At 39.4% G+C, this 16,503-nt stretch overlaps 1 long non-coding RNA gene across 1 annotated transcript; it reads left to right on the forward strand.

Annotated features, from left to right (window-relative positions):
• The first annotated feature begins 933 nt into the window (after positions 1-933).
• On the forward strand, positions 934-12,009 carry LOC147343052 (uncharacterized). Its single transcript, XR_015156912.1, has 2 exons — positions 934-1,377; positions 10,217-12,009. It is a non-coding gene; the product is annotated as an uncharacterized LOC147343052 (long non-coding RNA).
• The last annotated feature ends 4,494 nt before the right edge of the window (positions 12,010-16,503 follow it).

Consider the following 16,503-nt stretch of genomic DNA (forward strand, 5'->3'; position numbering starts at 1 on the left):
CATGCAATGGGAACATTCAAGATCCAGTTCTGGATGCATTCTGCAGTGGCTGGGAGATTTGTGGTGCTGGTGGTAGGATGGCTGGTATAAAGGTATATGGCATGACATACTTGGCCTGCACTACAATTCTAGAGAGCAAAACTGCCTAGGCAAAGATCAGATCCTTATGCTCAAGGTAACTGTTTTAGGATGGTTTGAGTCACTACGCACGGCAGGCATTGGTGACATGTATCTGTGTGAATGGCACTCTCTTTTCTTGAGTCCCCAACAGAAGCCAGCCTCTCCTGACACTAGAGGTCCATAGCAATCTAGCTGTGCTTCTCTGTGGCCCACATCATTTTCTACCCATATTGACAATCTCTGTCTGATTTTTTACTATCCTCTGATGGAAGCTTCTTTAAGACAAGATCAATGTCTAGTTCCTTTCTGGTGTTCCTGCCATTTAATAAATATCTGTTGAATGAATGAGAGTAAGAACCTAAACCTCTTCAGTCACCAGATTGACTGTGGCCATGTTGCTTCACTGTTCTCTTTGCTCAGTGACAATATTTGGCCTGAGAGGAATGTCTGAGATGGGATCATTGTCAAGTGAAGCTTATTTCAGTATCAAGTTTATTTAAAATTTTCAAATGTCTGTAATGTAGATATTGTGAAACACCATCAGTATATCCTGTAATATGTAGAAGAGTCCACAGACACAGTAGATTACCAGCAGGAGGACAAAATTTCTAGGGGGCAGATCAGGAAATTTCCTTGAGTGTATGGAGAGAAGGAGGAGGAGAAGGGGGAGGAGTGGTGGGTAATAGCTAATGTTTATTGATAATTTACCATGTGCCAGGTCCTGTTATAAGCATTTTACATAATTAACTCATTTAAAACTCACAACACTTACCTTGTTGTCCAGTGGCTAAGATTTCATGCTCCCAATGCAGGGGGCCCTGGTCTAAACCTTTTCAGGAAACTAGATCCCACAGGATGGAACTAAAGGTCTCACATGTTGCAACAAAGGCCCAGCACAGCCAAAATAAGTAAATAAATAAAACTCACAACAGACGTATGGGCAGTTACTGTCATCCCACTTTACAGGTGAATCTGGCACAAGACCGAGCAAGTTGTCCTGTGTTCTGTGAAGTCCGACTTGTACTCCAGGACTCCCCTTCTCCTTCACCTTCTCCTGTTTCTTTCCCATTCTGTTTATACCCCATAAATTCAAAACATTGTTGATAAATGTCAAATATTGTTAAATACTAGATGTTAAAATATGGCTGCGTGGCGCAGGAGCAGCAGCTGTGTGGTGCAGGATCTGCCCAGAGGAGCTACCCCACGTCCAAGGTCAGGAGCAGCAGCTGTGCTTTGCTGGAGCAGCCGTGAAGAGAGGTAAGAGAAACCCAAGTGAGAGGGTAGGTGCTGAGAGAGGGCGTCAGAGGGAAGACAGAAACCATAATCACAGACAACTAACCAGTCTGATCACATGGACCACAGCCTTGTCTAACTCAATAAAATTAAGCCATGCCATGTGGGGCCACCCTAGAAGGACAGGTCATGCTGGAGAGGTCTGACCAAATGTGGTCCACTGGAAAAGGGAATGGCAAACCACTTCACTATTCTTGCTTTGAAAACCCCATGAACAGTATGAAAAAGAAAAAAGATAGGACACTGAAAGATGAACTCCCCAGGTTGGTAGGTGCCCAATATGCTACTGGAGATCAGTGGAGAAATAACTCCAGAAAGAATGAAGGGATGGAGCCAAAGCAAAAACAGCACCCAGCTGTGGATGTGACTGGTGATAGAAGCAGGGTCCAATGCTATAAGGAGAAATATTGCATAGGAACCTGGAATGTCAGGTCCATGAATCAAGGCAAATTGGAAGTGGTCAAACAGGAGATGGCAAGAGTGAACGTTGACATTCTAGGAATCAGCAAACTAAAATGAACTAGAATGGGGGAATTTAACTCAGATGACCATTTCATCTACTACTGTGGGCAGGAATCCCTTAGAAGAAATGGAGTAGCCATCATAGTCAACAAGAGAGTCCGAAATGCAGTACTTAGATGCAATCTCAAAAACAACAGAATGACCTGTGTTCATTTCCAAGGCAAACCGTTCAATATCACAGTAATCCAAGTCTATGCCCTGACCAGGAATGCTGAAGAAGCTGAAGTTGAACAGTTCTATGAAGACCTACAAGACCTTTTAGAACTAACACCCAAAAAAGATGTCCTTTTCATTATAGGAGATTGTAATACAAAAGTAGGAAGTCAAGAAATACCTAGAGTAACAGGCAAATTTTGCCTTGGAGTACAGAATGAAGCAGGGCAAAGACTAATAGAGTTTTGTCAAGAGAACACACTGGTCATAGCAAACACCCTCTTCCAACAACATAAGACAAGACTCTGTACATGGACATCACCAGATGGTCAACACCAAAACCAGATTGATTATATTCTTTGCAGCCAAAGGTGAAGAAGCTCTATACAGTCAGCAAAAACAAGATCGGGAGCTGACTGTGGCTCGGATCATGAACTCCTTATTGCCAAATCCAGACTTAAGTTGAAGAAAGTGGGGAAAACCACTAGGTGATTCAGGTATGACCTAAATCAAATCCCTTATGATTATACAGTGGAAGTGAGAAATAGGTTTAAGGGACTAGATTTGATAGAGTGCCTAATGAACTATGGATGGAGGTTCATAACATTGTATAGGATACAGGGAGCAAGACCATCCCCAAGAAAAAAAAATGCAAAAAAACAAAACGGCTATCTGAGGAGGCCTTACAAATAGCTGTGAAAAGAAGAGAAACAAAAAACAAAGGAGAAAAAGAAAGATATACCATCTGAATGCAGAGTTCCAAAGAATAGCAAGGAGAGATAAAAAAGCCTTCCTCAGCAATCAATGCAAAGAAATAGAGGAAAACAACAGAATAGGAAAGACTAGAGATCTCTTCAAGAAAATTAGAGATAACAAGGGAACATTTCATGCAAAGATGGGCTCAATAAAGGACAGAAAATGTATGGACCTAAGAGAAGCAGAAGATATTAAGAAGAGGTGGCAAGAATACACAGAAGAACTGTACAAAAAAGATCTTCATGACCCAGAGATAATCACAATGGTGTGATCTCTCACCTAGAGCCAGACATCCTGGAATGTGAAGTCAAGTGGGCCTTAGGAAGCATCACTACAAACAAAGCTCATGGAGGTAATGGAATTCCAGCTGAACTATTTCAAAGCCTAAAAGATGATGCTGTGAAAGTGCTGCACTCAATATGTCAGCAAATTTGGAAAACTCAACAGTGGCCACAGGACTGGAAAAGGTTAGTTTTTATTTCAGTCCCAAAGAATGCTCAAACTACCACACAATTGCACTTATCTCACATGCTAGTAATGCTCAAAATTCTCCAAGCCAGGCTTCAACAGTACATGAACCATGAACTTCCAGATGTTCAAGCTGGGTTTAGAAAAGGCAGAGGAACCAGAGATCAAATTGCCAACATATGCTGGATCATCGAAAATGCAAGAGAGTTCCAAAAAAATATCTATTTCTGCTTTATTGACTATGCCAAAGCCTTTGACTGTGTGGATCACAATCAGCTGTGGAAAATTCTGAAAGAGATGGGAATACCAGACCACCTGACCTGCCTCTTGAGAAATCTGTATGCAGGTCAGGAAGCAACAGTTAGAACTGGACATGGAACAACAGACTGGTTCCAAATAGGGAAAGGAGTATGTCAAGGCTGTATATTGTCACCCTGCCTATTTAACTTACATGCAGAGTACATCATGAGAAACGCTGGGCTGGAAGAAGCACAAGCTGGAATCAAGATTGCTGGGAGAAATATCAATAACCTCAGATATGCAGATGACACCACCCTTATGGCAGAAAGTGAAGAACTAAAGAGCCTCTTGATGAAAGTGAAAGAGGAGAGTGAAAAAATTGACTTAAACCTCAACATTCAGAAAACAAAGATCATGGCATCCAGTCCCACCACTTCATGGGAAATAGATGGGGAAACAGTGGAAACAGTGTCAGACTTTATTTTTTTGGGCTCCAAAATACTGCAGATGGTGATTGCAGCCATGAAATTAAAAGACACTTACTCCTTAGGAGGAAAGTTATGACCAACCTAGACAGCGTATTAAAAAGCAGAGAAATTACTTTCCAACAAAGGTCCCTCTAGTCAAGGCTATGGTTTTTCCAGTAGTCGTGTATGGATGTGAAAGTTGTAAAGAAAGCCGAGCGCCGAAGAATTGATGTTTTTGAACTGTGGTATTGGAGAAGACTCTTGAGAGTCCCTTGGACTGCAAGGAGATCCAACCAGTCCATCCTAAAGGAGATCAGTCCTGGGTGTTCATTGGAAGGACTGATGCTGAGGCTGAAACTCCAATACTTTGACCACCTCACGCAAAGAGTTTACTCATTGGAAAAGACCCTGATGCTGGGTAGGATTGAGGGCAGGAGGAGAAAGGGACGACAGAGGATGAGATGGTTGGATGGCATCACCGACTCAATGGGCATGAGTTTGTGTAAACTCCAGGAGTTGGTAATGGACAGGGAGGCCTGGCATGCTGCGGTTCATGGGGTCGCAAAGAGTCGGACACGACTGAATGACTAAACTAAACTGAACTAAGAATAATTTATTCACTCATTAATTTATTAACAAAATTTCACGAACCATTATTATGTTACAGACACCTTTCCAGCAGTGACTATATTTGCCCTCTGAGAAGCCTTGAATGGTCGAAATGAAGTGATGATCAGTCCTGATTTCATCCTTGTGGGACCATGCTAGCTCTTTTCTGCTCTCATTAAAGTAAGCCTAGGTCTTTGATAGTCTTCAAAAGATTAATAGACTGTCAATAAGAAAGACAAATGCACTTTTTGCTAACCTTATTGCTTCTCAGAGTATAACGTTGTTGTAGTGTTTTTCAAAATAAAACAAAACTGTCCTTCACTGGTGAAGATGAGATGAAGTGAAGACAGGAGTTAGAGAGCCCTATCCTACTTCTGTCCATAGCTAGTGTGTGTGTGGCTTCTTCAGCTTGGGCAGGTTTACTTTTCTAGTCACACTAGATGAAGGCTTTCACTACCTTGAAGCTACTCTGACTTTCAAAGATACTACTTCAAAACCTCCAGTGTTATTTGGATAAATAATTCCCACTTCCTGGAAGGGTCTTTTTATTCCTCATTTGTTTTTATTGTCGACAATTTTGGTTTGGTGATAGAGAAAGCTTTCTGGCAAAAGCTGTGTCTAAGACAAGGAAGCTAAGTCAAATGGCAGGAAGGTTCAACTTGGTCCTACCAGACCAAGACAAAAAGAAATTCACCCTTCTGGGAACTTAAGTGTCATGTGTACCCACTGCCCGAAAAACAGGAATTACATAGTTCTTCAGATATTATACTTAGGCAAAGAGGAGAACCGAAGCAGCATCCAGAACTCAGGTTTGGCTACACAACTACTTCACAATAATGCAACACTATGCACATGCCTAGAAGCCAGGCATATACTGGCATTCAGTAAATATTTGTGGAATAGGATATGATTTGGAATAGGATAGGATTTGTGGAATAGGAATGAATAGGAAAAAATCTCGAAAGGTGTCAATTGCAAATGTTGAAAGTAATTATCAATTCTTTGTTGTTGTTCAGCTGCTAAGTTGTATCTCTTTGTGACCCCAGGGACTACAGCACACCAAGCTCCTTTGTCCTTCACTATCCCCTAGAGTTTGCTCAAATTCATGTCCATTGAGTCAGTGATGCTACCTAACCATCTCAGCCTTTGCCATCCACTTCTCCTTTTGCCATCAGTCTTTCCCAACATCAGGGTCTTTTCCAATGAGTCAGCTCTTTGCATCAGGTGGCCAAAGTATTGGAGCTTCAGCTTCAGCATTAGTCCTTCCAATGAATATTCAGGATTGATTTTCTTTAGGATTGACTGGCTTGATATCCTCATATAGCTGCAAATTCTTGTTTTTCTACTATAAATATGTGTTATTTGTATAATAATAGTTTAAAGATTGTAGCCTCAATTTTCTAGGAAATTACTGATTTTAAGCTGTAGTGAGGGCAAAGATGGGCCTGGATTTTTCTGGCTTTATAATTGCTGAGCTCGGCTTTATCATGAGCAGTATAGCTACAACCCTTGTGACTAAGTTCCTGGAAGACTGGTCCTTTTCAGAATCTGGATCAAGTTAACACTTTCTAACCAGTGGGGAAGTAACTACTTGGTTCTCTATGCAAAGGGCTTAAGAATCACAGAATGTTGAAGGTTGTCTTCCCTAATTTTTTTAGTTTTCAGATGAAGGAACTGTGGTTGGTAGCCTTGAGCAAACCAGTAGTGAAACTGGTATTAGGATTCAGCTCTTCTAACTGTGAGCACAATCCCCATTTTCTATCAGTCAGAAATCCAATAAAGAACTGGTGGCATACCTAACTGGGTAATTGAGGAAGATTTAATAAAGGCACTATTTTAAAGGTGTGGGCAGAGTTGAGATGATCCAGCAAAGGAAGCGATGCATTCAGGTCATGCAAAATGGTGAGCTGTTACATTCCTTGGCCTGAGGGAGACAAGAGTAGGAGCAGTTATAGAACCTAGAGAGATTAGGGGTAAGGAGAAGGTGCCTGATGTACTGGGGCCTCCAAGTAGAGGGACACAGTCCATCTGCAGCAACCAGAGAGACTGGTGACAAATAGCCCAGCCTCATTCTTTACCCAGCTGGAAACCAGAGGTCCAGAGCCTGTTGATGCAGTTCAAAGAGGTCAACATCTCAGGGCATAGAACAGTGAGGAAGGATGGAGTGTGGATTTGAGGGGCCTGTGGAAAATATCCATCACATCTGGCCTCGAGAAGATAACCCCAGTCCTATCTTTGTTCTCACTTCAGCTTTAAATCATTAATAACCTGGACAATTGAAGTAACATTTTTGAAAACTATTATTATACAAATAATACATATTTATAACAGAAAGCCAGGAGAATGGCATTGAAATATGTATAATATCGTATATGAAACGAGTCGCCAGTACAGGTTCGATGCACGATACTGGATGCTTGGGGCTGGTGCACTGGGATGACCCAGAGGGATGGTATGGGGAGGGAGGAGGGAGGAGGGTTCAGGATGGGGAACACATGTATACCTGTGGCAGATTCATTTTGATATATGGCAAAACCAATACAATATTGTAAAGTTAAATAAAATAAAATTTAAAAAAATAAAAACATTAATAAAAAATTAAATAAATAAATAAATAAACAGGGTGACAATAAAAAAAAAGAAAACCAGAACAATGCAGCTATTTAAAAAGATTATAATTACTTTCAACTCTTATGATTGATACTTTAAGACTTTTTATTCATTCACCCATCCATCCATTTTCATTCATTCATGCCATAGACATTTATAGAGTGTCAATGTGTGCCTCCCTGTTCTAGGCATGTGTATGTTGGAATAAACAAAATAGACAAAATTCCTTCCCTCAAGGAGCTAACCCTCTAGGGGGGAAGAGTCCCAGTAAAGAACATAAATAACCAAAATGACAATATGTGAGATAGTGATTAAGGAATAAGAAGAAAAATAAAGCAAGGGAAGAAATAAGAGTGGTATGGGGGAGATATTGTAATTTTAAATAAAGTGGCCAGGGATCTTTGTGGGGGGTGTGTGTGTGTGTGTGCATGTGTGTGAAAAACAGGGAAAGCCAGTGAGCAATAACCACCTGTTTGTAGGGCTTTTCCTCTGGCTAATTGCTGAGTGTTCAGATAATGGAGAATGTAGGTGGTGTGACTTCCCCCCTCCCTCGCAGTTTCAAAATGTCTTTCTTTAGATTTTTTAAAGGGCAACGCTTTCTCCACTCCTTATATTAACCATTAAAAAAGTGCCATGGGGAAACCTCAGTGCAAGTTTATTAGCCAAATTATTGGTATCTGACCCTTTCTAGCTGGGTGACTTGGGGAAGTCATTTAAGCTCTCTGAGCCTCAAGTTCCTCATGTGCGAAAATGAGGGTTTTGGTGACAAGGAAGGAAATCAGATTAGATCTGAGACAGACCTTGTGCCCAGCGCACAGTTGATGGTCAATATATGGTGGCTTCTTCCCTTCTCTGGACAGGGCTGCATAAAAGGCATGTTCTGGGACTTCCCTTGTGGTCCAGTGGCTAGACCAAGCTCCCATTCCAGGGAGCCCAGGTTTGATTCCTTTTTGGGAAACTAGATCTCACATGCTGCAACTAAAGATCTGACATGCTGCAGTGAAAATCAAAGATATTACATGATGCAACCAAGGCCTGGCACAGCCAAATAAATAAAGAAAAATAAATATTTTAAAAAGGCATGTTTTTCTAAAAGTGCAGACTTCAGATCAACAGAACTGAGGACTTTGCTGAACAATCTATTAACAATAATAGCTGGCAAAGGCTTTCTCTGCATCTATTGAGATAATCATATGGTTTTTATTTTTCAATTTGTTAATGTGGTGTATTACATTGATTGATTTGCGGATATTGAAGAATCCTTGCATCCCTGGGATAAAGCCCACTTGATCATGGTGTATGATCTTTTTAATGCCTTATCTTTGACAAAGGAGGCAAGAATATACAATGGATTAAAGACAATCTCTTTAACAAGTGGTGCTGGGAAATCTGGTCAACCACTTGTAAAAGAATGAAACTGGACCACTTTCTAACACCATACACAAAAATAAACTCAAAATGGATTAAAGATCTAAACGTAAGACCAGAAACTATAAAACTCCTAGAGGAGAACATAGGCAAAACACTCTCCGACATACATCACAGCAGGATCCTCTATGACCCACCTCCCAGAATATTGGAAATAAAAGCAAAAATAAACAAATGGGACCTAATTAACCTTAAAAGCTTCTGCACATCAAAGGAAACTATTAGCAAGGTGAAAAGGCAGCCTTCAGAATGGGAGAAAATAATAGCAAATGAAGCAACCGACAAACAACTAATCTCAAAAATATACAAGCAACTCCTACAGCTCAACTCCAGAAAAATAAACGACCCAATCAAAAAATGGGCCAAAGAACTAAATAGACATTTCTCCAAAGAAGACATACAGATGGCTAACAAACACATGAAAAGATGCTCAACATCACTCATTATCAGAGAAATGCAAATCAAAACCACTATGAGGTACCATTTCACACCAGTCAGAATGGCTGCGATCCAAAAGTCTACAAATAATAAATGCTGGAGAGGGTGTGGAGAAAAGGGAACCCTCTTACACTGTTGGTGGGAATGCAACCTAGTACAGCCACTATGGAGAACAGTGTGGAGATTCCTTAAAAAACTGGAAATAGAACTGCCTTATGATCCAGCAATCCCACTGCTAGGCATACACACTGAGGAAACCAGAAGGGAAAGAGACATGTGTACCCCAATGTTCATCGCAGCACTGTTTATAATAGCCAGGACATGGAAGCAACCTAGATGCCCATCAGCAGATGAATGGATAAGAAAGCTGTGGTACATATACACAATGGAGTATTACTCAGCCATTAAAAAGAATACATTTGAATCAGTTCTAATGAGGTGGATGAAACTGGAGCCTATTATACAGAGTGAAGTAAGCCAGAAGGAAAAACATAAATACAGTATACTAACGCATATATATGGAATTTAGAAAGATGGTAACAATAACTCTGTATACGAGACAGCAAAAGAGACACTGATGTATAGAACAGTCTTATGGACTCTGTGGGAGAGGGAGAGGGTGGGAAGATTTGGGAGAATGGCATTGAAACATGTAAAATATCATGTAGGAAACGAGTTGCCAGTCCAGGTTCGATGCACGATGCTGGATGCTTGGGGCTGGTGCACTGGACGGCCCAGAGGGATGGTATGGGGAGGGAGGAGGGAGGAGGGTTCGGGATGGGGAACACATGTATACCTGTGGCGGATTCATTTTGATATTTGGCAAAACTAATACAATTATGTAAAGTTTAAAAATAAAATAAAATTAGAAAAAAAAAATAAAAAATAAAAAAAAAAATAAATAAAAAAAAAAAAAAAAAAAAAAAAAACAATAATAGCTGGCATTAACTGACAACTATGTACCAGGCAGAAATTTACATGTGTGTCTCGCTAAATCCTTGCAATTTAAGATGAGGCATTGGAGGCATAGACCCCCTTGCACAGGCAGTAGGTCACAGAAGCAAGGCTTGACTCCAAATCTGGCTGACATCAGCCTGTGCTTTCTTTACCAGGTGCTGTGCTCCTCCTCTCCCCTGCCCTGCCCCATGAGGAAGAGACAAGGATGGATGGAACCAGAGTGTAGGGAAGGATTTTCTCATAATTCAAAAGCCCATGAAGATCTCTAGACTACCAGGTAGGGACCGTTTGTGACCCTGGAAAAACTTTCACTAAATACCATTGATACAGTGGTTCTGAAAGTTGGGAGTTGGACTGATTGCCTCTGAATCTCCTTGGTAGTCTTTTTTTTTTTTTAAATACAAATGCCAGGACTTTATCACTTGAAATTCTAGTTAAGCAGGTCTGACGCAATGCCTTGAGTGTTTATATTTTTCAACACGGTCCCAGGTGTTTCTGATATGCAGGCAGATTTGGAAAACACCTCCCAAGGGCCCAAATTATTAATAATAATGCTCCCTGGGACTCCTCTTTTCCCTTTGCCTGGTTGCCACCACGATCATGAATGGATAACTCTTCCCAATGGTATTAAGCATGCTGGGGTATCTAATCCAGGCTTCATCTGAATATTTTATAAAAATATTAAGATGATATTCCCTTGAAGCATTAAGAGGAGAGACTCCCTCCTGGTGAGCTCACTACTCAACATTCCTTGGCCATTGAAAGAACAGTCCATCAGCTGTTCTACTTTCTGGGCCACAACTTCTGTTAATACAAGCTCATTATGAGAGACCTTGTCAAACATTGCTGAAATCAAGATACACAGCGTCTGTGCTGCTCCTTTCACTAAACGCTCTAGAAGCACCAACCAAGCAAAGTGCAGTTGGTTGGCATAACTATCAGTGAACCCGTACAAGCTGCCATATCAGCAACTTCTTTTCCAAGGGCCCAAAAGGTTTTTTTTTTTTTTTTTTGAGAAACAAAAGAACCTACTCTTTTCTTTGTAAGTTTCCACAAATGTGAGCTGGAAAATGGTGCTCACATCAGTTAATTATAAAATCAATTTGAGCCCCAAATGGCATCATTTAGGTCTCGGTATTAACATTTCTATCAAGAAAAAGGGCTCAGGTTATTGACATGTCTGGGACTTTGGAGAGAAGAAAGTACTGGAATAACTCTGACCCAGTGGTCTTAAAGTTGTACATTTACCACCTTTCTTTGATAATCAAGACAGGAGAAAGCTACCCAGTCATTCATATTCAATATAGATCATTTAGTTAGTCTACACTGACACCTTTGGGTCTATACCCATCCTGTTACTTTCTTGATGACAGCGAATGGATCTGACAGCTCTCCTCCTTCATCACAGCAAACATGGAATCAAAGCTTCTAATTGGGAGGGAGTTTTCTTTTCTTAATTGGTTTATGTTTTTTATTTTCTTTTTTTGAAAGATTGATCTTTTCTTACTTTTGGGTAAGGGTGGCTGTCAGTTCCTTATGAGTCTTCAAATGCCCCAATAAGTACTTTGAAAGTGAGTTGTATTGCCTTAAGGATATGGCTTAATCAGCATTTCCTTATGTATCTGATCTGTATGTTACCTTTCATCTTGGTGCTCATGTTTCTTGACCTGAGTTAAGCCTCTTCTTTGGTTTATTTATCCTAAAGTGTCCTATTTATATAAAAAAAACATGTTCAAAACTTAGAGTATTCTTTACTTTAGTAGTAGATTCACTATGTGATCCCTTAAGTAATGAACACAGCCAAGAAAATATATTAAATCAATACTCTCATTTTTGTAACTGTCCATATCTTATATGTCAGTATATACATGTAAAGATAGTCTTGTCATCATCCATTAGTTACTTTTCTTTCTAATAAATTAACAAACCCATATATTCTTTGACCTTATTTAATACTGTTTTGGGTTATTTTTTTCTGAGCGTTGCCTTTTAATTATTGGAGAGCATGTAAAAATGTTAAAGAGTAAAATCATAGTCATAATCTATTGAGGGCATTTACATCAGATACTAATCTTTAAATGCCATACATGCATTAAGTTATTAAAACTACATTTTAAATTATGACACTGCTGCTGCTAAGTCGCTTCAGTCGTGTCCAGCTCTGTGTGACACAATAGACGGCAGCCCACCAGGCTCCACCGTTCCTGGGATTCTCCAGGCAAGAACACTGGCATGGGTTGCCATTTCCTTTTCCAGTGCGTGAAAGTGAAGTCGCTCAGTCGTGTCTGACGCTTCGCAACCCCATGGTCTGCAGCCTACCAGGCTCCTCTGTCCATGGGATCCTCCAGGCAAGAGTACTGGAGTGGGAAATTATGACACTATTCTATAATTATTATCCTCTACTTTTAACCATTTTGCTTTTCTTTCTCAGCTGTCACCCCAAAGCTTATAGCTCAGAGAAAGTCCATTTTTTCCCTCCCTTGGAATAAAAAGAATTCCAATATATTAATACTTTTTTTACATCCTAAGTTAACTTGAATAGGCCTTCATGTAAATATTAGTCTTTTATGTTAAGATTGAAAACTTTTATTAGGTCTTTGTTACTAGCCCTGGAGTGGGATTTAAAGATGACAGAGGATTACTAAATTCATGCATTTGTTCATTCTTATAACAAGAATTTATTGAGTATTTACTACAAGTAGGACACTTTGGTAGACATTAGGAATACAGAGATAACATGCTCCAGATTCTTATTCAACATTTATTACAACACATTATCTAAGTGCAGTCTTTACTTACACCACTGGGGAAATTTCTTGATGCATTTTAGAGGCAAGTTCCCTCTGCCCAATGCAGGTCCTTCTTCCCTGATCCTCCCTTATTCTTATTTGTGAACTATTCTTGAGGAGCACCTGAGTTTTTATTGACTTAGTTTGTGCTCTGTCATTCAGTCTGGATCCAACGCTTTTGGTGGCGCAGAATCCATTTAATCTCCCAGCCCTACTGCCAGAATACTCTGCTATGTGGAGTCCTTGCACTGCATGCTCTTGAAGTACCCAGTATTTTAGAGACAGAGGGGATTTTACCTAAAGACAGAGATGGTTATCTGACTCAGTGCAGATGCTAATTAAACCATGATGCTGTCACCCAGGTCATGACCTTCTCTTGGATGGTCTTTCTTCCAAACTGGGGAGACAGTCCAGCCTTGTGATTTCTCCGAAAAACTTCAAAAATACTGTGTCTATACCTGTGATGGATTCATTTTGATATTTGGCAAAACTAATACAATTATGTAAAGTTTAAAAATAAAAAAAAAAAAAGAATTAAAATGTAAAAAAAAAAAAAATACTTTGTCTCTGCAGCTTCCTTCTACTTCACTCTTTGACCCAATGTTTGCAACTTAATTCATAGGGGCTAATTCTTGTAAAATAAAAATGCCCTACTTAGCCTCTGATCCTGATGTAGGTTGGATTTCCAGCAACCATGGAAATAATTGGGAGGGAGAGTGGTGGATATAAAACCTCAGAGCAGCCAAAATAGCAGATGTCAAGGTCATGCACTGAAACCCATGTGATTTTTTTCTGTTTAATAGACTTCTAGGCCCCATGTTATTTTCTTATTGCTGCTGTAACAAATCACACAAAGTTTCATGGCTTAAAACAACACAAATTTATTCTTATTCTTATAATTTGGGGGGTCAGAAGTTTGAAATGGGTCTCATTAGGCTAGAATCAAGCTGTCAGGAACACTGCATTCCTTTCTGGATATTCTCAGGGAGAAGCCACTTGCTTGCCTTTTCCAGCATCTCACTTCTAGCTGCCTGAATTCCTTGGGTTGTGGCTCTCTTCCATCATCAAAGCCAGCAATGGCTGATCGAGTCTTTCTCTTATCAAATCATTCTGACACTGAGTCTCCTACCTCCATGTTTCACTTCCGAGTACACCTGTGATTACACTGAGCCCAACCAGTAATTCAGAATAATCTCCACTTCTCTGGGTCAACTGATCAGAAATCATAATTTTCACTTGCTGTTTAGCACAGTATATTGAATATACTGTCTCTAGGAATTAGGACATGAACACCTTGTGTTGTCACTTCAGTCGTGTCCAACTCTTTGCAACCCTATGGACTGTAGCCCAGCAGGCTCCTCTGCTCATTGAATTCTCCAGGCAAGAGTACTGGAGTGGGTTGAAGTGCCCTCTTCCAGGGGATATTCCCTGACCCAGGGATTGAACCCACTTCTGTTAAGTCTCCTACATTGGCAGGCAGGTTCTTTACCACTAGTGCCACCTGGGAAGCCCATGGACACCTTTGCGAGGACATTAATCTGCCTTCCACACCCAGGCTCAACTATACATATCTCTAGTTCATGGTAATACAATTACAGTTATTCTAAGTATGAGCTTTTAAAGTAGTGAACATTGTGACTGGTGGACAGTACACACAATTGCATCTACAATAGCGGAGAAAAGCTAAAAGCCTAATGTCAGAGAAGAGATCAAAATTGAAAATTAGCCACAGAATTAGCAAATCATAGAGTCTGAGGTCTCAGAGAATGGAGGAAAATTCTCTCTACCATTTCAGTCGTGCCTGGGAATATTTTGTCTTATGACACAAAACTTTAAACACTGTTTATAAATATAACCCTGCCTGAGTCATTAAGAAAATGTTTTATTCAGTTTTAAAAACAAGTGGCACACCATATTTTTTAAAAGAGGATTTTAAAAAATGAAGCCTTAAGATATCCAGGAAAAATCTAGTGAGTATTCATCTGATTTCTGAACAAGAAGCATTTTCTAAGCATGAAAACAAAGAAATGAAAACAGAAAGGGAGTCATATTTTAATATAAATAGATACTAATATTTACATATTTAAAACAATGTCAAATTAAAAGATAAATAACAAGCTGTGAAAACTATTTGTCACAAATATGACATTCAATAACCTTAACAGAGTTCATACAAATCAATGAGAAAAATATTAAGGCCACAGAGAAAAATGGGTATGTTATGTGTAGACAGTTCATAGAAGAATAAAATATTGGTGGTAAATTAGTATATATAAACATTCAAATTCGCTGGTAATAAAAAATGAAAACAGTATGGCAGTTTTAACTTATCAAATTAACACTTTTAAAAATTTTGTTATTATTGCTTTGTGTGTGTGTGACTACACTGGGTCTTTGCTGCGACACGTGGGCTTCTCTGGTTGTGGCTCACAGGCTCTAGAGCTTAGGAGCTGTGGCACTAGCTTATTTGCTCTGCAGCATGTGGGATCTTAGTTCCCTGATCAAACCCTGTCCCCTACATTGGATGACAGATTCTCAACCATTGGACCAGCAGGGAAGTCCCAACACTGTTTTTTTCAAAAATGATAATATTTAATGTTGGTGAGGGTGTGGTAAAATATGACCCTCATATAGATAGTACAAATCATCTGGAAGGCAATTTGACAATATGTAACAAGGGCTTTATAGGTACTTATGTATTTTGACTTATTAGTTCTACTTTTAGGTATTTATTCAGAAGAAATAGAGACAACTATTTATGACAAAAGATGTTCATAGTTATTTATAATAAAACAGTTGATTTATCCCATGAAGGTAATGGTTAAATGAAGTATGATGCATTTATATGATAGACCCTTAAAGAGTCATTAAAACATATTTTCAAAGAATGTTTAGTGATATAGAAAATATTAAGTGAATTGTATCATTTATTCTATATTTAAGAAACACTTTCTATACAGAATAAGGTGAGAAAAATTACATCAAATGTTAAGTTATAGGTTTGTGAGTAACTTTTGCCTTATTTCTTCTTTTCCAAATGTTCAAGCTTTTAAAAATAGGCATATGTTTACTTTTATACTCAGAATTGTTTTGTTTTTCATAATAAAAAATAGAGATGTACATACACTTTAGAAAGATTTTCAGATAAAATGATTTAATTGTTTAAGTGTCTGAGGCTTCAGTTATGTAGACAGTTCATCCACATGAATTTTTTTTCTCCCAAAATGGTGGATCAGACATTAGTATACTTTGGAAATGCTAGCTTACTTGAATAAAAGATAAAACTAGATTCATTTAACTTGGTTTAAGTGTTCGGCTTATGGCAGCATTTTTCCAAGTGTGTTTCAGGTAAATGGAGAACTTTAAGTTGTCTTGTGAGAAAAAAGCATTTGGAGTTCAACTACAATTAGAGAATACTGTATACTGTATTCCCTTCTTCAGTCAGTTCAGTTCAGTTGCTCAGTCGTGTCCGACTCTTTGCGAACCCATGAATCGCAGCCTCCCTGTCCATCACCAACTCCTGGAGTTCACCCAAACTCATGTCCATCGAGTCAGTGATGCCATCCAGCCATCTCATCCTCTGTCGTCCCCTTCTCCTCCTGCCCCCAATCTCTCCCAGCATCGGGGTCTTTTCCAATGAGTTAACTCTTCGC

Source organism: Bos grunniens, chromosome 28 (genome assembly GCF_055505025.1).
Source record: "Bos grunniens cultivar Pamir isolate PY7600 chromosome 28, Bosgru_T2T1.0, whole genome shotgun sequence".
Lineage (NCBI taxonomy): Eukaryota > Metazoa > Chordata > Mammalia > Artiodactyla > Bovidae > Bos > Bos grunniens.